The sequence below is a fragment of the Corylus avellana genome, chromosome ca10, assembly GCF_901000735.1.
Source record: "Corylus avellana chromosome ca10, CavTom2PMs-1.0".
Lineage (NCBI taxonomy): Eukaryota > Viridiplantae > Streptophyta > Magnoliopsida > Fagales > Betulaceae > Corylus > Corylus avellana.
The window spans coordinates 18,506,978-18,528,750 of record NC_081550.1 but is presented as its reverse complement, the minus strand read 5'-3'; the positions used below and the strand labels follow the sequence as shown (position 1 = coordinate 18,528,750).

Genomic DNA, 21,773 nt, shown 5'->3' with positions numbered 1-21,773 from the left:
GACAAAATTATGAACTTGTGCAGTTTTACTTCTCTAGGCAATTGTACCTCCACCAGCAAACTCCTGTTTTTTCAAACTCTAAGGCACTTTAACGTTCTGCAGCAAATTATGTTGGAGTTCTTAAAGCCTTGGAGACAAGTGTATCCATAGAAAGGAATCATGAATTGGGGGTTATGCGGTTGTGGTTATTAACGGTTTTTTTAGCATTTAATAACCGCCCCACTTCTTAGTTGTTCGGATTTGGTATAAAAGGCCCACAAGTAGAATTGCAAAGATACTCAGAACCATAGAACCAGTTGTGTTTTCTTGGAGGTCAAGCAGTCCTCAGAAACAGCTCATTTTGACATTTACATCCAATTTCCATTCAATTCTACTACTCAATTCCATAAATTCCAAGATCATTCAAAACATTACAATACAAAACGTTAAGTTTATTACAGAATCTGGAACATGATACCCACAATACAAAGTTTACTTCTCTACTTGTTGGTTTAACAAAATTGTGATCCCTGAGCTGAATCATGATATTATATGAACACCCTTAGAAAGTTCAAGGAGATGAGCATACAAGATATGTTTATAATCTACCTGCACGTACAGAAGAGAGAAAAAAAACAAAAGGAAATTGAACAAGAACAATAGTTTGCACACTACCTAAAGAATCCTTCTTGCCGACCATGCACACAATTATGAGTTTTCACAAGGATCCTAATTTGGCACCCAACAAGAGCAAGCATAGACAATACGGCGGTTCCATCCCTGAAGCATCCAGTGGTTGTCTTCATCAAGGACAAAATCCTTGTGGTACCGTTCCTGCATCTTAAACCTGAACATGGTCATCAGCTCTGAATCCAATGGGAGCTGCCTGAAACCAGCCCTTATAGTCCGGACCTGCCATTGCTTGTAAGTCTCAGGCCTCTCAACTCTCTCAAAGCCTTCACATGCTATAACATTCATAGCCTCCCTCCCAAGGATCTCTCTCTCAAACATCAACCTCTATAGGTTCTCTCGGGGTAAATTAACATCAAATATGTCACACCAAGCAGAGTAATGGAAGAGTGCTTCTCAGAACCGTGTGACAAAGAAGGGGGCATTATAGTTTCCATTAACAACAGAATGGACAAAAATATTGGGATTTATCCTCCTAATTAAGTTCAAAACCACATTCTGAGGACAGGTCTCTTCAAATGTTTCATCAAGTAAGTTCCGAAACCGGTAGATACAGTTCACAGCAATCATCTCATTCCTATCAATCTTGAGGTTCTCAAAGTGGATGGTTTCCCAGTTCTGAGATGTTAGAGCATGGTACTCAAAAGGAACACTAAACCGCTCACAATACTTAGCCATGCGATGACCAGTCTCCTCAATACACTCCGTTGGTTGAACGGAATACGGGTATTGAAAATTGGAAATAACACTACCAAGAGATTACACAAAATAGGAAGAGGAATATTCAACTTTATTCAACTTGATAAAATAACTTGCTTACATGAGTATTTATAGGATACAAATGACGACCCTTCTAACTTCTTCACAATAACTTCATTCATTTACATCTCATATAACTCCTATGTAACTCCTGTGTAAAATAACTCTTGAAAAAACTAAAAAACACATCATCTTCAACTCACTTAGTAACATATAAGAATATGAAATGAAAAGACACTTAGTAACATATGAGAATATGAAATAAAAAGACTCAACTAAATGTTAAAATTAAGTTTATTATTCGACACCCCCCTTTAAACTTAATTTCTTTTAGCCTCATTGAAATAACGAAGAATTCGTTTAGCCACCTTGAAATGTGGTAGGTGACTCCATATAACGACTAATTAGCTCAACTCCAAGGAGAATATCTAGTCTTGTCAAGTATCTCAAACTTCCAACTAAACTCTTGAAGATTGTTGGATCCACTTTTTCTCCTTGTTCATTCTTATTTGCCTTGACCACCCATTTCACTCCAATGGGTTTTTGTTCTTTTGAAATATTCACCAACTCCCATGTGTTCTTTTCAATTGCTTTGATTTCCTCATCCATGGCATTTCTCAATTTTTCATCTTTTACCGCTTTTCAAAACCTATTGGCTCACAATCCGCAAAATGACAAAATAGATTTAGATTATCATTTAAATTCTCTATTACCTCATAGAGTTCTTGAAGACTTCTCATGTGTGGTGGCTTTTCACTAGAACTTCCACTTGAAGATGACAGCAACGGTGTACTAAGACTTGTTGGAGATGGAGAAGGTGTAGTGGGCTTTTCATTTCTTGACTCTTCTTCTCCAAGAAAATGAAAGAAATCATATTTTTCTTTCTCTTGAATGCTCCAATCTCAAAAGTCTTCTTCATCAAACTCCACATCTCTACTAATTACAACTTTGCCGGAATTTGGATTGTAAAGCTTGTAGCCTTTAGAACTTGAGTCATAGCCAATGAAAATGTACCTTTTGCTTTTATCATCAAGCTTGGACCTCTCTTGATCCAATACTTGTATATAGCCAATGCTTCCAAAAAACTCACAAATGAGAAACACATGGCTTTCTTCCGCTCCATGTTTCTTGTGGTGTTTTGTTCCATAGGCTTCTTGTAGGACAACGATTTGATAGATATACGGCACAATCAACAACTTCCGCCCAAAACTCTTTAGGCATTCTTTTTGTCTTCAACATGTTTCGAACCATATTGAGAATTGTCCTATTCTTTCTTTCAACAACACCATTTTGTTGTGGCAATCTCGGAACCGTTAAAGGGCGACGAATTCCATTTTCTTCACAAAATTCTTTAAATTCATTAGATGTGAATTCACCTCCTCTATCGGATCTCAAGGATTTAATACAATAGCCACTTTGTTTTTCCACAAAGGCTTGGAATTTTTTGAAAACCTCAAACACTTAAGACTTTTCCTTCAAAAAATAGACCCAAGTCTTTTGACTAAAATCATCAATGAAAATAAAGAAGTAACAATTTTTACCGAATGAAGATGGCTTAATTGGACCGCAACCATCCGCATGAACAAGCTGAAGTGGCTCATTTGTTCTTGTAGTAGATTATTTTGGAAAGCTTTTCTGGAATTGTTTGCCGACAAGACATCTTTCGCAAAGTTGGTCTAGTTGATTGATAGAAGGCAAGCTATTCACCATTCTCTTTTGTGCCAACAATTTTAATCCGCCAAAATTTTCATGCCCAAATCTCAAATGTCAAAGCCAAGATGAATCTTTCAAGCAAGTCTTGAGATATTTAGCGACATCCGTTTGAATATTTAATAAAAGAGGAAACTTCAGAAAGCCCCCTGAACTTCCAGCCGTTTTGACATACCCCCCCCTGAATTTTCAAAACTCTCACTTAGGCCCCCTGAACTTTGATTTTCTCTCACTTTGGACCCTTTTAACGTTAAAGTATCCATTTTACCATCCCCAAAACTACGTTGTTTTGTGTCCTAAAACTATAACACCTACCCAGCCCAAAACGACGTCGTTTTAGGCATTATTTATTATTGGCTACTTTTTTTTTAAAAAAAAAAAGGGGGGAAATTGAAGCCACCTCCTGACCGCCTTGGGTGGTCGGGTATGGGGTGGTCAGAATCACCTCAGCCTCTTTGGGGTGGTCCGCCACCCCAAATGCACCTCGATCCTTGGCCAAGGTACCGGATCTCACCTCATTGCTGGGTGGGTTCGACCACCTCAAGTCGAGCCATAGGAGTTCTTACACCCTTGGCTAAAAATGGGGTGGTCCTACCACCCCATTGAGGGCTTGGCAAGTGGTTGAAGCCACCCCCCCTTTTTTTTTAATATTTTTCTTTTTTTTTTAAAAAAAATGAATGCCTAAAACGACGTCGTTTTGGGCTGGGTAGGTGTTGTAGTTTTAGGACACAAAACAACGTAGTTTTTGGGGAGGGTAAAATGGGTATAAAAAGTCAAATTGTTTGACTTTAACATTAAAAGGGTCTAAAGTGAGAGAAAACCAGAGTTCAGGGGGCTTAAGTGAGAGTTTTGAAAATTCAGGAGGGTATGTCAAAATGACTGGAAGTTTATGGGGGCTTTTTGAAGTTTTCCCTTAATAAAAACATTCTATTGCTTGTCATGGGAACTTTGGCTATCAAATTCTTCTTGTCATCTCTTAGTAAAAGACTACCATTTTTCATATGAATTTCATAGTCTTTTTCCAAGAGTTGTCCCAACCTCAAAATATTACTTTTCATATGTGGAACATAATAAACATTTATAATAAATTGTTGTCCTCCATTTTTCAAGCGAATTGAGATTGTATCTTTCCCTTTTATTGGAACTTTTGACAAGTCTCCAAAAGTAACATTCCCGCTCACCGATTCATCAAGCTCGACAAACTTGTTTTTGTCTTCATATATTTGGTTGCTTGCCGTGTTGTCAAGATACCACGAGTTCTTCTCTCCTCTTTCTTCTCCTTTATAAGCAATCAACAAAGTAGGCTTCGCTTCCTCGTTTTCAATATAATTGGCTTCCTCTTCAACATTGTTAGCATCACTTCTACACTCCCAAGCATAATGACCATATTTTTGACAATTATAACATTGAACTTGAGATTTATCATACCTTCTTCCATATTACTTCCAATTATTTTCTCGTTCTCGTTCTCGTCCTCTTGATGCTTGACCTCTTTCTTCGTAATTGTTCCAATTACGTGGGCCTCTTCCTCTTCCTCTACCTCAGCCACGACCGCGTCCTCGTCCTTGTCCTCTTTGACTCCTTTCTTGCTCTTCTTCCTTCTATTTGAAAAAAAGTTTTATAGCTAGAACTTGCTTCAATGGCTCTTCCTTCTTCTTGTTGAGCCTTTCTTCATGAGCTTGAAGAGATCCCATAAGTTGATCAATACTCATGGCTTCTAAATCTTTTGACTCTTCAATAGCTACAACAATATAGTCAAATTTTTGTTGCAAGGAACGGAGGATCTTCTCAATGACTTGAACATCTTCCAATTTTTCTCCATATCTCTTCATTTGGTTTACTATGGCCAACACCCTCGAAAAATAATCCGCAATCGACTCAGATTCTTTCATTCGCAAAACTTCAAATTCGCCTCTTAATGTTTGAAGGCGAACTTTCTTCACTTTATCAACTCCTTGATAGGAGTTTAGAAGAATCTCCCATGCTTGCTTGGAAGTTGTTGCATTTGCCACCTTCTCGAACATAGCTTCATCCAAACATTGATGAATAAGAGTAAGAGCTTGTTGATCCTTCTTTCAAAGTCTTTGAAAAGACTCTCTTTGATTAGGACTCAAAGAAGCTTCATCACTAGGCTCATCGTAGCCTTTTTCTACAATCTCCCAAGCATCTTGCAATCCAAGCAATGCCTTCATGCGAATGCACCAATTATCAAAATTGTCTTTGGAAAGGTGAGGGAATTGAAATGGGAAGGTTGAATTGGCCATTTCTCTAGGATCAATAAACTATGGCTCTGATACCACTTTGTTGAAAATTGGAAATAACACTCACTAAGAGATTACACAAAATACGAAGTGGAATATTCAACTTTATTCAACTTGATAAAATAACTTGCTTACATGAGTATTTATAGGATACAAACGACCCTTCTAACTTTTTCACAATAACTTCATTCATTTACATCTCATATAACTCCCATGTAACTCCTATATAAAATAACTCTTGAAAAAAACTAAAAGACGCAACCTCTTCAACTCACTTAGTAACATATGAGAATATGAAATGAAAAGACTCAACTAAATGTTAAAATTAAGTTTATTATTCAACACCGTGTTGGGGAAACTCTATTCTTGTAATACGTAGTTTGGGAGGTCCTCCAGCTCTTTTTGAGAGCTTATGGATCAAAAGTGGCCAATGGAAACCATATTCAATACTGAAGTCTATAATATGAAGACCTGTTGCTTTCTCTGCAACTTTATTAATCATTTTGTTAGCAAATAATAATGGATCATTGCGCAGTACCGCACTGAAAAAAAATAAAAAATAAAAATAAAAATAAAAAATAAAAAAGAAAGAAAAAAACGCACGGTCACTATGCAGTGTACAGTGATCTTTAAAAAAACCTTACTGTGCACTTTGAGGGGAAAAAAAAACATTACTGTACATGTTACTGAGCAGTGCACCATGCACAGTGATCCTTCACTGTGGACGATAATCTAAATATAATTTTAAAAGAAAAAAAAAATCAAAACTTTTATTCATAGAAACCGCATTAAACACCATAAACGCATATAAAAAAAAGGCACACAAACCACGAAACCACAGAAAACAACATCAAACACCATAAACACCAAACAGTAGAGAGCTTAACAAAAGCAAAAGAGTTCTATGGAGAAAAAAAAATTAGGAGAAGGATGAACTACAACGACACGAGAAACAGTAAAAGGGCGGTTAGAGGATGTAGGGGCGAAGAGAAAATGAAGAAAAAGAAGAGAAAATAATGGTTTTAATATATTTTAGGTGGGCATTAATGGAATTTCTTTCATTCTAGCTTGAAAATAGGTAAATATTGTGCCAAATATTTTTTTTAAGTGAAATCGTGATTTTAGTTTAAGTTCGCACTTTTTCAAATAAGCATCATCTAGTCAGCTTATAGAAATCGCGAATTTTTCCACGATTTTAAAATTTGTGTTTCTAAAATCACAATTCCAAACACTCCAAAATTACGATTTGGTTTAAAAACGTACATTATTTTTTTTAAAACGCACACCCAAACAGACCCTAATAAGGAATAAAATTTAAGAAGAAATAATGACATCGATCCGAATATCTTCGTCTGACATTCAAGAAGTTTTGAAGAACGTTGGAGGTGAAGACTAAAGAGTGAAGAGGGAACACTGAAGAGTGAAGAATGAAGAGTGGACGACACAAATATTTATAAAATGAGGCTTATAAACTGACATGATAAGTGCCATGTTAGCTTTAAAAAAGCAAAAAAAAGCAAAAAAAAAAAAAAAAAAAAAAATGACGTTGTTTAATTTACACACTGATGAAAGGTATTTTCCCCTAGTTTTCCTTCGTCTACTGCAATGCGAAGCTCCATGATTTAGAGAGAGGAGTTGATGTAAACCAGTTTTTCTTAGACCCATTTTACATTTAAAAAAAAAAAAAATTGTATCTTGTCATTCCGACATCATATGGAAACAAACCTGGTGGGCAATGGAAAGCTTATTTAAATGGCTATAATTTTGTAATTTCAACATTTACTAGGTGAAAATTGTTTTTCTATATTTTGTTTGCCAAATAGTATTTCTATTTCATTTTTCAAATTATTTTTGTAGGGTTTCAAATTTAGGCTTTATATAAACCTAATAAGATGGCCTTAGCGGTCACATAATAATGTATTTTCGATCATTTTAACAATAAAAAATACTTACAGGTTGAATTTTCTTCCATTTTGCCTCAAATCTTTAATTGATTATTGGTTTTAGAAAGAGTTATAAGTCTTGCGTTTATTTTCTTTTCGATCCACTACACGCTACATCAGAACCCGAGTAAGAGAGAGAGAGAGAGAGATAAAGAAGCGTGTGAAGTGGGTAGCGTCCAAACAATGAAAACCGTCCACCTTTGTGTGGTAGATGAGCATCAAAATCAATAACCCCGAAGCTGGAAATCAAAACTCAAAAACCAACACTATACATCATCCGGCCATACCCGAAAAATCAACTCCATTTCATCCCCATTCGGCTGAACAGCAACCCCAACCTAAACAAAGTACAAAGCCACCTCTCATTTGGTCAATCATACAAAAAACCCAAAAATCATTTCCCCAATTTCAGACAATCCTTCATTCAAAAGACCCAAATTCTTCCAAGAAATCAAACCACCACAAAATTTTCCCCAAACTAGTCAAGATAAAACCCATAACCAAAAATAAACTTCAATCTCCCACAATCATTCCCCTCCATAATTGGCCCCCATAATCCAAACCATACACCAAAATTTAGTTCCAACATTAAACAACTAAAAATGAAGAATCAAAACTCATGTTGGAGAGAGCTGCCAGAATTTTAGAATGGCGCCAGAGGGACATGCATCACACACACTAGCTGACATCCAATAACAATAAACAGGCTGGTGCAGCCCACAAAGAAATAAGATTCTGAATACAAAGTAGTTGTTGCTCCCCTGCATCACAGGCACTAGCCAAGCATATATTTTTAAGATCACTAAGTAAGAATCTGTTATAGTGCTATCATTAATATATCTGAACTTGCATTAGCAATATCCAGTTCATAAAATCAAAACAAAGATCCCATGCTCGCAAAAATGACACAAAAAAATGACCAAGAAACCTGAAGAGAACTGCAATATCATGCAATTATGAACTTTTACCTACTTTGAGTACACCTGATAAAACAAACACACAACTTCAAGCTCATGGAAAAATATACAAAGAAGAAGGGCAAATCCCTCCCATTACATCCAGCAATGTGGAAATTCATCTAAATATCAAACAGAATTTACCACAAAAGTCCCAACAAGCAAGTTAGTAGACAGTTTTAGGGTCATTATGGCTCCTTCAAAAACCATTTATAAAAACGCCTATAGAAAGTTCAAGATGATGGCATACATAGATACGTTTATAGTATACCCGCATGTACAAAAGAGAAAAAGACATTGAAAATTGAACAAAAACAATAGTTTGTGCAATACTTAAGGTATCCTTACCGACCCTGCCCACAATTATGAGTTTCCACAAATACCTAATTCGGCACCCAGCAAAAGGAAGCATAGATAATTCGGCCCTTCCATCCCTGAAGCATCCATTGGTTGTCTTCATCAAGTACAAAATCTTTGTGGTACCATTTAATCATCTTAGACTTGAACAAGGTCATCACCTCTCGGTCCAATGGGAGCTACCTGAAGCCAGCCCTTATTGTCTGGACTTGCCACTGCTTGTAAGTCTCGGGCCTCTCAACCCTTTGTAAGCCCTCACATGCTAAAACATTCATAGCCTCCCTTCCAAGGAACTCTCTCTCAAACATCAACCTCTCTTGGTTCTCACGGACACAGGGTAAAGTAACATCAAATATGTCATACAATGCAGAGAAGTGGTAGAGTGCTTCTCGGAACCGTGTGACAAAGAAGGGGGAACCGTAGGATCCATTAAAAATAGAATGAATAAATATATTGGGATTATCCTCCTGATTAAATTCAAAACGGCATTCTGTGGACTGGTCCCTTTAACTGTCTCATCAAGTACGTTCTTAAACTGGTACCAACAGTTCACAACAAGCACATCATTCCTATCAATCTTGAGGTCCTCAATTTGGATAGTCTCCCAGTTCTGTGATGCTTGAGCATGATACTCAAAAGAAACATCAAACCGCTCACAATACTTAGCCAAGCGACGACCAGTCTCCTCAATACTCTCTGTTGGACGGAATCCAAGTTGCAGAATTTCTATCCCTGTAAGACGTAGCTTGGGAGGTCCTCCAACTCTTTTTGAAAGCATATGGATCAGAAGTGGCCAATGGAAACCATATTCGACACCAAAGTCTATAATATGAAGACGTGTTGCTTTCTTTGCTACTTTATTAATCATTTTGTTAGCAAAGAATAGTAAGATCCTCTAGAAAGGGATGGCTGAAAGAGGAACATTGTAAGCTTTCAACATTTCAGAAGCTGAGATCCTTTTGGAAATTAAGGAACTATAAAAAATTTGAGTTCCAGTGCTAGTGCCAGCAAAGCGTGCCTCAAGGCCATTAGCAAAGAAATGGGCCAACCTCTAAGACCCATCACGATAAGAGGAAGAATGATGCCTAATTTGCTTCAGTAACTCATTTGCAGTTCTAATGTCACTTGATGAGACAGCTTTGCACATTGAATCAAAAGAGTCCTCAAATCAACCGTTTCCTTCTTTTTGCCCTGTTTCTTAGCACGGCTCTTCCCACCACTAACTCCTTGCAGCTGCACAATTGGCTGAGGCCTTGCTTGCTTCATTCTGCATGGTTTCATTGTTATTGGTATCGTGTAGCAAAGAAATAGCTTCGGTGGAAAGCAACAACTTATCAAACATTTCTGTCAATTCACTCTCTTCCATATAAACCGCAGATTTCTTATTACTCTTCCCTTCTTCTACCTTTACATCTTCCCTCTCATGATTTTTCCTTACCCTCAACCCATCCGGTGAATTCTCTCTACCCTCCTCCCCCTTGATTTCCACCTTTTGATCTTCTCCCTTCCAGTCAGGTGATACATGCTAGTCCCCAAATCAAGAACCAACTGATTACCCCTTGGAAGGAACTTAGTAGCTTCCTCTAACCCTCTCCTAAGTTGCAACACCGATTCATTATCAATAAAAATGTTCTGAGCCAAAAGCTCCAGGCCATCATCGATGTTAGTCACGCAGTTTGACTGATTGGCTAAAGACTGTGCTTCATTACTGGGCTAGAAAGTGAGGGACGAAGGGTATTTCTGACCGAGAGCATCATAGAAGGATTTCTCAGTGACTTGGAGACCCAAAGGGTGGTAAAACAGGCAGGGCTTATCCTTTATGTTCTCTTCCTTAAGTATCTGGCCTATGTACTTGAGAACTGTTTCCGAGAACTCACTGTCGTCGCAGGACGAGTCTACCCCCGGACTCGAACCCACAGACGATGTGATCATACTATAGCCAGCGGACGTACCATATGGCTCTGCTGGTGGGGCCACAATTATCGACGGTGCAAACTCAGTGTAGCCCATGTCAGGTGAAAGCGATGAACTTTCAAGGAAGATAAAGTCCGAGGCAGCACATTGAGTTTGTACTCATTTAAAAGATCTGGGTCTTGATTGGAATTGGGTAAAATGGCATGGTCATCATCGACCAAGACATCATTTAGGGAATCGGGCAACCCAGAAAATGTAGGATCCATAACTATTTACAGTATCAAACGAGGAAGCCGAACCCCAAACCAAATAAACATTGTACTAACTAACCAGATAAAAGACTAGGATATATCTATAACATAGATATGGACGTGCAAATGACAAAAGGAAAAGGAAAAGAAATGGTTTATAAGTAGAAGAACCTTAGAATTCAGATATCCATCGGTTCCTCCGCGAGAAGCAAACACGTTAACCTGAGAAGTACGAGAGAACGATCAATGCTGCAAAGAAGGATGGACCCGAAACCTTACAATTTCAATTGCTTTGCTGACTCAACTACTCAATCATATTGTGTGTGTTGACGTGTGACTTGAATTAATGATGGGCCCCATTGCTTTTATTTCTCCTTGCTTTGTTTAGACTTTATTTCTCAAATACGAGTTATGTTGGGATTTTGTTTCAGTGTTAGACTTCGAATAGGAGAAGCCTTGTTGACCGAATTTACTCCATTATAAAAGGCAAGTGACATACAGTCTTGAGGTAGGGTGAAAAGCAAAAACACAAGAAAGCCCTCAATTCTATTGTGGCGCCGCATGCAAGAAAGAAACCGTGGTTGTCCTTTTGCAGTGCCGCACAAGTAGAAAGAAGCCGTAGTAGAGAAGGTTTTTCTTCTTGATTTTCTCCACGAGCCGCGCGTATACGGAGAATAAGGCTGGGCTGCCATAAAGAAAATAAGAGAGAAAAACATTGTACAGTAGGAGAGAAAAATAGAAGAGACTAGTCGTCATCGTATCCTAGCAAAATAATAAGAGTTTATATTCCTGTCTTTTGTATTCTCTTTGGGGAATAATCTCTATCGTATGATAGTGAGATTTGGGTGTATTGGGGTTTTGGGTCTGAGTGATTTCTCTCTACTATATTTTTGTACTCTATCTTTCATAGTGAATTTCTGCGTGATCGCCTCCACCAGTAAACGTACCTCACATTGAGGGAACCACTTAAATCTTAGTGTTATTTTGTGTGTGATTGTTCATGCCATAGTTAACCGATCGGTGTGTTTTTGCACAACAAGTGGTATTAGAGCTCGGGTTCGAGAATCAAATTGACAGCAAATATGGCGAGTAACAAGTTTGAAGTGGAGAAGTTTAATGAGAAGAATAATTTCTCTCTTTGGCTAAGAAGGATGAAAGATTTGCTGATTCATCAAGGAGTCCATATGGCGTTATTGGGAAGGCGTAGAAACCCAAGATGATGGAGAATGATGTTTGGGAAGAGATGGATGCGAAGGCTGTCAGTGCGATCCGCCTTAATTTATCAAATGAAGTCATTCATAATGTGATTGATGAAGAAAAGGCAGAATCAATTTGGCTGAAATTGGAGAGTTTGTATATGGCGAAGAATTTGATGAATAAGTTGTATGTGAAGAAGAAGCTCTATGGTTTACAGATGGAGAAAAATACAGATCTGCTGGAGCACCTCAACAAGTTCAACATGTTGAATTTTGCAGTGAAGATTGGAGAAGAAGATAAAGCGATACTTCTATTGATATCGCTTCCCCCTTCTTATGATCACCTGGTTACGACATTGTTATATGGGAAAGAAACTCTGGCATTTGAAGAGGTGATGGGATCTCTCTTGTCACATAAGACACGGAGGAAACCTGTCAATGATGAAGCTGATGGGCTTGTGGCACTATTTGAGCCAAAGCGCGGAAGAGATAAATTTAAGGGGAAGAATGGCAGAGATAAGCAGTATCGGTCTATGTCACGATCGGTACAAGGTGGAGAATCTCGGTCATAAGCAAAAAATGTGTTGTGCTATTATTGTTATAAGAAAGGGCACTACAAAAAATTTTGAAGGCTGATGAAACAAGATCTTGAAGATAAGAAGAGACAAGGTTCCAGAGATTTAGTAAGTGTGGCCTATCGTGAGTCTAATGACAGCAAGGTTAGCGCAGATGTTCTTTCAGTTTCCTCAGGTAAAATTCTCTCATAGACTCTTGGGTTTTGGATTATGGTTGTTCATATCATATGTGTCCGAATAGGTTGTGGTTCAACACATTTAAATCCTGTGATGCGGGTACAGTGCTAATGGGCAATGATGCTAGGTGTAAGGCCATTGGACTAGGTATCATAAAAGTCAGGATGTTTGATGGGATTGTCAAGATACTCACTAATGTCAGATATGTTCCCAAACTTAAGAAAAATTTGATCTCATTAGGCACATTAGATTTTTTGGGCTATGGTTATTTAGTCAAAGATGGAGTTATGAAAATAACTAAAGGTGCTATGGTGATAATGAAAGGTAAGAAAATTGGCAATTTGTATAACTTACTCGGGCACATAGTTACAGGTGGAGCTGCAGTGTTCACCTCGGCGAAACCAAATAATGATAACACAATTTTGTGGCATATGCAGCTTGGTCATTTAGGCGAGCGTAGTATGTTTGAGCTTCACAAGAGGAATTTGCTTAAAGGTGTAAAGTCATGTAAATTGGGTTTTTGCAAGTATTGTCTGTATGGGAAGCAACAAAGAGTCAGCTTTAAGCTGGCGTCTCATACAAGCAAAGGTGTTCTCGACTATGTTCACTCAAATGTTTAGGGACCAGTGGCGGTGCCATCAAACGGAGGTGCACATTATTTTGCCAGTTTTATTGCTTATTTTTAAAGAAAGGTCTGGGTGTATTTTATGAAGCACAAGTTAGAGGTTTTCACCATCTTCAAGCAATGGAAGGCGCAGGTGGAAAATCAAACTGGAAGAAGAGTGAAGTATCTGAGATCCGACAATGGGTTAGAATATAAAGACATTGCATTCTTGGAATTCTGCAAAACAGAAGGCATTACTCGTCACTTCACAGTGAGAGGGACTCCACAGCAAAACAGAGTTGCCGAAAGGATGAACATAACACTATTGGAAAAGGTGAGATGTATGAGGTTGAGTGCAAAATTGCCAAAGAGTTTCTTGGCTGAGGCAATTAATTATGTATGCTTCGTCACCAACCAATCTCCAGCCGCTAGGATAGACTTCAAGATTCCAGAGGGAGTATGGTCAGGTAAACCGGTTGATTATTTTATGTTGAGAATATTTGGTTGTCCGACATATGTTCATGTGCAGAGTGGAGAACGATCGAAATTAGATTTAAAATCAGGAAAATGCATTTGTCTTGGTTTGAAATCTAGTGTTAAAGGCTATAGGCTCTAGGATCCAGTCTCAAAGAAGAAGATTGTTAGTAGAGACGTGGTGTTTGATGAGGCCTATATGTTAAGAAAGGGTGAGAATGAAGTATCGAGTGAGAGCCAAAAAGGGAAACAGGTCGTGGAGGTGGAGCTTGATGTACAGCGTTCACTCACAGACATATGTGATGACGAAGAATCGTCAAGAGATTTAGAGCACCGAGAAGAACCTTATTCTTTAGCAAGAGACAGAGAGAAACGTGATCGAAAAGTACCGAAGAGGTATGGATTTGAGGACATGGTTTCCTTTTCTCTGATAGCTGGTAGTGGAGACTCATCGTCTGTTTAGAATGGCATGCCGACAGAGGTGGAGTTACTACAGAAAGTTAAAGCTTGGGAATCGATAGAATTGCTCAAGGCAAGAAGGCTAAAGGGTGCATATGGGTCTATAGAAAGAAAGAGCCAGTAGAGAAACCTGAGTGGCCTAAAGGACTTGCGAAAAAGCATGGTAGTCTGTCTAAACTAGGCCCTACACTATAGTTCAAGAGGTGCTTGGACTTGAGTAACACTCATGGATTGTGATAGCCCTTAAGGGCTTGGGCAGAGGCATCAGAAGGAAATTCGTATTGTTGCGACTTGATAGGATTCAAGTCAAGGTGGAGATTGTTGACATGTGACTTGAATTAATGATGGGCCCCATTGCTTTTATTTCTCTTTGCTTTGTTTGGACTTTATTTCTCAAATACGAGTTATGTTGGGATTTTGTTTTAGTGTTAGACTTGGAATGGGAAAAGCCTTGTTGACCGACTTTACTCCATTATAAAAGGCAAGTGACATACGGTCTTGAGGTAGGGTGAAAAGCAAAAACACAAGAAAGCCCTTAATTCTATTGTGGTGCCGCATGCAAGAAAGAAACCGTGGTTGTCCTTTTGCACTGCCGCACAAGTAGAAAGAAGCCGTATCAAAGAAGGTTTTTCTTCTTGATTTTCTCCAGGAGCCGTGCGCATACAGAGAAAAAGGGTGGGCTGCCATAAAGAAAATAAGAGAGAATAACACTGCACGATAGGAGAGAAAAATAAAAGAGACTAGTCGTCATCGTATCCCAACAAAAGAAGAAGAGTTTGTATTCTCTTTAGGGAATAATTTCTATTATGTGATAGTGAGATTTTGGTGTATTGGAGTTTTGGGTTTGAGTCATTTATCTCTACTATATTTTTGTATTTCATATTTCATAGTGAATTTATTCGTGATCGCCTCCGCCAGTGGACGTACCTCACATTGAGAGAATCACTTAAATCTTGGTGTTATTTTGTGTGTGATTGTTATTGCCATATTTAACCGTAATTGTAATCGGTGTGTTTTTGCACAACAGTGTGCAAGTGCAACTCGAGAGAAAAAGATCATTTTGTGCATTTATGAAGGGACTTTTCTCCCGGTGACCCTTCTTAAAGTATTCTTTTTGATTGTCACGGTTTCACGTGTGATTATAAAATATGTAATTTAAAATAATGTGATTTTAAAATACATAATTAAATGTTTTAACCTTTAAAATCGTAATTTATCTTTTAATATATGCTAATGATCTATTTGGGATGACAACTTTAATAAGTGCAATTTTAAAAATTTTCATTTTTGAAATCGCTATTTTTTTAAAACCGCAAAGGTGTATGGTGAAATATGTTAAAAAGTTTTTTTTTTTTTTTTTATCAAATATTTGTTATGCGAATTTGTAATTTTGGTTTAAATTCGCACTTTTTAAAATAAGCACCCCTGGCCTACTTATAGAAATCTCTCGTTTTTTTCTTCCTATTTTATATTAAGTATTTTTTAAATCGCAACGTTAAACGCCTTAGGTTTTATAATATCTTTTAAAAACATAGAATATACTTACGAGATTACAATCCAAAACACACCCCAAGTAAGTTCGAAATCTTTTGATAATGCTTATAGCTTGATATTTATTATAGAATATAGTCTTATTTCAAGCTTATGTGTCGGTACGCACACACTCTTAAGTGCATTCCTAGCCGCTCTTTTATAACCCATTCTCTTCTTTATATATTGGGAAAATATCAAAAAATCACACAGTAAATACTCCATTAGTTCCGTAAGCATTGGAATTACTACAGTTTTACTAAATTTATAGGAAACCAAAAGAGCTTGTTATAACTTCTCTATGCATTATTTTAATTTTTAGGACTAACGTCACTTAGCCCCCTAAATGTCATACATTTTGCAAACATCTCTCTAAAGTTTAAAAATTCACTTTAGTGTATCGATCTTTTGATTTTTTTTTTTTCAATTACCCCCATTCTGTTAGAGATTGGAGTTAAATCAAACGGTAGTACGGGTAAAAAGACCTTTATACCCCTGAAATTTTCTATATTTTTAAATTTATCCTTATTTACAAATAAAAAATTATTATTATCATTATTATATCTTTTTAAAAGGAAAAAAACAAAAGTGACCCATCGTGGGTCACCACAGTGGATCGGCGGGTGACCCTCCGTTACCCAACGTTGGGTCACCAAGGTAAAACCCATACAAAGTACAAAGCCACCTCTCATTTGGTCAATCATATAAAGAAAACCCAGAAATCATCCTCCCCCAATTTCAGACAATCCTTCATCTAAAAGACCCAAATTCTACCAAGAAACTCAACAACCACAAAATTTTCCACAACCCTATCAAGATAAAACCCACAACCAAAAATCAACTTCAATCTCCCACAATCATTTCCCTCTGTAATCGCCCCCCATAATCCAAAACCATATACCAAAATTTAGTCCAAACATTAAACAAAAAATGAAGATTCAAAACTTACGTTGGACAGGGAAAAATGTTATAGCTGCCAGAATTTTAGAATGGCGCCTGCAGAACAAGCACCACAACAGCATACATCCAATAACAATAAACAGGCTGGTCCAGCCCACAAAGAAATAGAATTCCGAATACCAAGTAGTTGTTGCTGCCCTGCATCACAGGCGCTAGCCAAGCATATATTTTTAAGATCACCAAGAATCTGCTATAGTGCTATCATTTAATATATCTGAAATTCCATTAGCAATATCCAGTTCATAAAATGAAAACAAAGATACAATGCTCACAAAAATGACACAACGAAATGACCAACAAACCAGAAGAGAACCGCAATATCACGAAACTATGATCTTTTACTTACTTTTAGTACATCGTATAAAACAAACACAAAACTTCAAGCTCGTGGAAAAATATACGAAGAAGAAGGGCAAAAGTCCCACCAAACCAGTCAGTAGACAGTATTATGGTAATTACAGCATCTTCAAAAGGGTTTGCAGTTTGTTCCAAGTATTTTATCCTATCCATAGTCCTACCACCATTTATAAAAACCTGTAGAAAGTTCAAGAAGATAAGCTTACATAGATACGTTTATAATAAACCAGCACCAACAAAAGAGAGAAAAACATTCAAATTTGAACAAGAATAAAAGTTTGAACAGTACCTCAGGTATCCTTGCCAGCCCTGCCCACACTTATGAGTTTCCACAAACATCCGGTTAAAGTGTCCTAATTTGGCACCCAACAAGAGGAAGCACAGACAATACGGCCCTTCCATCCCTGAAGCATCCAGTGGTTGTCTTCATCAAGTACAAAATCCTTGTGGTACCATTCCTTCATCTTAGACCTGATCAAGCTCATCACCTCTTGGTCCAATGGGAGCTGCCTGAAACCAGCCCTTACAGTCCGGTCCTGCCACTGCTTGTAAGTCTCGGGCCTCTCAACCCTCTCTAAGCCCTCACATGCTACAACATTCATAGCCTCCCTCCCAAGGTACTCTCTCTCAAACATCAACCTTTGTTGGTTCTCACGGGGTAAAGTAACATCAAATATGTCATACAATCCAGAGAAGTGGTAGAGTGCTTCTCGGAACCGTGTGACAAAGAAGGGGGCATTGTAGGCTCCATGAACAATAGAATGGACAAAAATATCAGGATTTATCCTCCTGATTAAATTTAAAACCGCATCCCTTGGATTAGTCTCTTCAACTGTCTCATCAAGTAGGTTCTTAAACCGGTCCATACAGTTCACAGCAATCATCTCATTCCTATCAATCTTGAGCTCCTCAATTTGGATAGTCTCCCAGTTCTGTGATGCTAGAGCATGATACTCAAATGGAACATTAAACCGCTCACAATACATAGCCAGGCGACGACCAGTCTCCTCAATACTCTCTGTTGGATGGAATCCGGGTTGGGGAAGCTCTATCCCTGTAATACGTAGCTTGGGAGGTCCTCTAGCTCTTTCTGAGAGCTTATGGATCAGAATTGGCCAGTGGAAACCATATTGGATACCAAAGTCTATAATATGAAGACTTGTAGCTTTCTCTGCTACTTTATGAATCATTTTGGAAGCAAAGAATAGCGAAGTCCTCCTGAAAGGGGAGATTGAAAGAATAACTTTGTAAGCTTTCAATATTTCAGAAACTGAGATCCTTTTGGAAATTATGGAACTATAAAAAATTTGAGTTCCAGTGCCAGTGCCAGCCAAGCGTGCCTCAAGGCCATTAGCAAAGAAATGGGCCAACCTATGAGACCCATCACCATAAGGGGAAGAGTGCTGCCTAATCTGTTTCAGTAACTCATTTGCAGTTCTAATGTCACCTGCTGAGACAGCTTGCGCACATTGAATCAAAAGAGTCCTCAAATCAACCGTTTCCTTCTTTTTGCCCTGTTTCTTAGCACGACTCTTCCCACCACTAACTCCTTGTAGCTGCGCATTTGGCTGTGAGGCCTTGCTTGCCTCATTCTGCACGGGTTCATTGTTATTGTTATCGTGTAGCAGAGAAATAGCTTCGGTGGAAAGCAACAACTTATCAAACATTTCTGTCAATTCACTCTCTTCCACATAAACCGCAGACTTCTTATTACTCCTCCCTTCTTCTACCTCTACATCTTCCCTTTCATGATTCTTCCTTACCCTCAACCCATCCAGTGAATTCTCTCTCTCACCCTTCTCTCCCTTCAGTTCCACCTTTTGATCCTCTCCCTTCAACTCTGGTGATACCATGCTAGTCCCCGAATCAACCACCAAGTGATTACCCCTAGGAAGGAACTTACTAGCTTCTTCTACCCCTCTCCTAAATTGCAACACAGATTCACTATCAGTAAAAATGTTATGAGCCAAAAGCTCCATGCCATCACCGATATTAGTCACGCTGTTCGACTGATTGGCTAAAAACTGTGATCCATTAGTGGGCTGCAAATTGGACCGGAAAACATTGTCACCAGGAACAACAACTTGCGAAAAAGACGACTTGTACTCCCCAACATCACTGACCCACTGTGGATCAGTACTATTGCTAGTGCTAGAACCACTATTAGTACCATAATCACCACCAGTGCTTGCAGAAAAAACATCATCCGGGTTCCCAAGTTGAGATTGATATAAGTTGGTTCTTCCTGGTGTATATTGGGGGAAGGAGGGTATTTCTGACCGAGAGCATCATAGAAGGATTTCTCGGTGACTTTTAGACCCAAAGGGTCGTAAAACAGGCAGGGCTTGTCCTCTATGTTATCTTCCGTAAGTATCTGGCCTATGTACTTGAGAACCGTTTCCGAGAACTCAGTGTCGTCCGAGGTCGAGTCAACCCCCGGACTCTTACCCACAGACAGTGTGCTCATGCTATAGCCAGCGGACGTAGCATATGGCTCTGCTGCTGGGGCCACAGTCATCGGCGGTGCGAAATCAGTGTAGCCCATGTCAGGTGGAAGCGATGAACTTTCAAGGAAGCTAAAATCAGGGGAGGGCAAATTGAATGTGTACTCGTTTAAAAGATCTGGGTATTGATTGGAATTGGGTGAAAAGGAATGGTCATCAGCTACCAAGACATTGTTTATGGAATCAGGCAACCCAGAAAACTTAGGATCCATAACTATTTATAGTATCAAACTAATATGCCGAATCCCAGAACAAATAAACACTGAACTACCCAAACCATGTCAAAGACTAGGATATATCTATAAGATAGATGTGAACAAGCTAAAGGCAAAAGAAAAGGTTTAAAGTTGAAGAACCTCAGACATCCATCGGTTTCTCCGCGAGAAGCAAACACGTTTATCTGAGAAATAGCAGAGAATTCTCAGACGCGGAACAGCAAGATGGAGCCGAAGAAATTGATGAGATTACAGAGAGAGGCGTTCGGGAAGTTTCGAAGACGCTGGGCATGAAGACTTGCAAAGGAGTCAAACTCCAATCCTGAGAGGCATTGATACAATTTCAATGTTTTGACTCGTCAACTGACACAACTGCTCACCTTGGAATCATTGTTTGCTGCCTTGCAGCTCAAGATGAATACTATTCAAATTTTATTTTTTTATACAAAATTTTTTTTTTTTTCTAAAATCAATTAAATTTGCTACAATTTTCAGCCACTTCATTTCTCAAGTCCAATGCCAAACATAGCATTGGCTATGTTTGGCATTCCACTCATTTTTCCTTTCTTCTTTTTATTAATATAAAGTCTTAACTTCTTCTTTTTTCACATTAACAAACAGCTGATTAAATTTCTAATTTTAAATATAGTAATTTGAAAATGTAATTTTTTTAAATGGAATTAAGAGTTTAATAAAATCATAGTTTGACTATTAAAATTATGTGTTTTAAACCTATGATTTGAAAACAAATATTTTTCTATGTTTTCAAATCTCACTTTTAAAAAAATGCACTACCAAATGATAGATTTTCTAACATTTTTATTTTTTTTAAAAAAAAAAAGAAGACAAAAATATTAACAAACAACTCAAAATAATTAAAAAGACCAAAAACAAATAAAGACAAAAAGAATGCCTCTCGAGAATGAGTAGCATTTCTCAAAAAAAAAAAAAACTTTAACAAAACAAGCTGAATCGTCGGTTTCTCTGATGGTACAAGACTACTAGAAAAGCTTTATGAATTTTAATGCAGATGCCAACCTTGTCGCAATTAGGTATGAGCTCTTTTATCTTTTTATTATTTTTATCTCTTCATCTCTGCATATTATCACCATAAATAGTTGGACATAATCTCCAACTCATTATTTTTTATTTTTTGGTAATTACCTTTTCCCCCTATCAAGTACAACGCATTGTCACTTTGCTCCTATGAACTGACAACCCTACTGCCCGACCTTATCAAATTACTATTTTGTGCCCAAAACCTCAATTCTGTCAGTCAAAGACGTTAACTCAGACGATCAATCCGTCACGTGCGCCCCACATGCCATCGAGAAATTTTTTATCCCACATTTTTCCCCATCAACTACAGCGCATTGTCACTTTGCTCCCCATAAACTATAATGTATTGTTACTTTGACCCCATAAACTGACATTTAAAATTAAGGATAAATTTGAAATTTTATAAAAAAAGTCAGAGATATAAACGTTATTATCTCACTTTTAACGTTTAAAATATGACGGAGGGATTCAAATTGACTGCAATTGAAAGTTCAGCGGTCTAAATTGAGAGGTTTTAAAGTTTGTAGAGCGTATGTCAAATCGCGTAATAGTTGAAGGGTTTAAAGTGAAATTACCCCAAAAACTAATAATAATTCGTCCAGTTTATCAAATGATCATATAATTTGGTGTGTAAAGTAGATTTCATTATAAATAAATCCATTCTTTGCAATCTTGAGGATTTGACTTAACTCATGAGACCCTTCAAGAATTTTTGTTACTTATTTGGTAACACCTTCTTTTAAAACAAAAATATTAACAAATAAATTAAAATATAAAACACTTAAAAAAAATATTTACATTTATGTCACATCAATTTTTTTTTTTTTAAAAAAAAAAAAAAAA

The 21,773-nt window shown here is 37.7% G+C and overlaps 3 pseudogenes; all 3 read right to left on the bottom strand.

Annotated features, from left to right (window-relative positions):
• Window positions 1-708: 708 nt before the first annotated feature.
• On the bottom strand, window positions 709-6,890 carry LOC132163071 (scarecrow-like protein 31; annotated as a pseudogene).
• A 1,791-nt stretch (window positions 6,891-8,681) lies between these two features.
• Window positions 8,682-10,835, bottom strand: LOC132163070 (scarecrow-like protein 34; annotated as a pseudogene).
• Window positions 10,836-16,983: 6,148 nt separating this feature from the next.
• On the bottom strand, window positions 16,984-20,180 carry LOC132164510 (scarecrow-like protein 34; annotated as a pseudogene).
• Between the last annotated feature and the right edge of the window lie 1,593 nt (window positions 20,181-21,773).